A 1,216-nucleotide genomic window follows, 5' to 3' on the forward strand; every position below is an offset into this window, starting at 1 on the left:
GCCTGGTCTACAAAGTGAGCTCCAGGACAGCCAGAGCTATACAGAGAAACCCTGTCTCGAAAAACCAAAAAAACAAACAAACAAAATATTAAAAAAGAAAAAAAGAAAAGAAAAAAGATTTGAGATTGCTGCGCAGGTTGCCAAACTTGGCAACCTAAGTTTTGTCCCCAGAACTCGCATGGTATAAGGAGAGAGCCATCCAAATCTTAGCCTCTTGTAAAGTGTGCACCAAAATGCCCATGTGCATTTTCATAAGTAGGTGGTATGCTCATAGGAGTAAGGTGACACATGTAAGGGTGGAAGGAGAGAACCAGCTCTACAAAATTGTCCTCTTACAAGCATACCGTGGCCCACCCACATATGCACACACATCATGTACACACACAGTAGTAAGACTTTTAGGGCAGGAGACATGGCTCAGTGGTTAAGAGCACTGACTGCTCTTCCTGAGGTCCTGAGTTCAATTCCCAGCAACAACATGGTAGCTCAAAACCATCTGTAATGGGATCCAATGCACTCTCTGGTGTGTCTGAAGATAGCTACAGTGTACACACATTAATTAATTAATTAATTAATTAAAAACGCTTCTAAGTGAAAAAAGACATAAATTTGAAGAGAATACAATAGAAGAGACAAAAGGAGGAAATGAAAAACAGGTAAAAATGATAAGATGTGCAAGAGGGCATAACTGTATCAAAACATATGTATGGGCCAGTGAGATGGCTCAGGGTACAGATACTTTCAGAACCATTCCAGTGACCTGAATTAAATCTCTGGATCCTATGTGAAGGGAAAAATGGAAAATTAACTTCACAAAGTTGTCTTATACATTTGTGCCATGTGTGTTCATGCCAAAACACATAATACACACACACAAAACTAACCAAGCAAGCAGCCAACAAACAAACAAACAAAAACCCAGGTATTTATGAGCAAGATACAGTAGAAATTTGCCTATAATAGTAGCAGTTATTTCAAAGGCCATGGTGAAAGGACACTTGAGTCAGGAATTTAAGCCAGCCTTGGTAACAAAATGATACTCAGTCTTAAAAAAAATTATTATCTAAGGTGGTGGTGGCATATGCCATTAATCCTAGCACTTGGGATGCAGAGATAGCAGGAAGATATCTAAGTTCAAGGCCAGTCTGGTCTATGGAACAAGTTTCAGGACTGCCTGGGCTATACAGGGAAACCCTGACTTAACTTACCAAAAATA

The sequence above is a fragment of the Mus caroli genome, chromosome 9 (assembly GCF_900094665.2).
Source record: "Mus caroli chromosome 9, CAROLI_EIJ_v1.1, whole genome shotgun sequence".
NCBI lineage: Eukaryota > Metazoa > Chordata > Mammalia > Rodentia > Muridae > Mus > Mus caroli.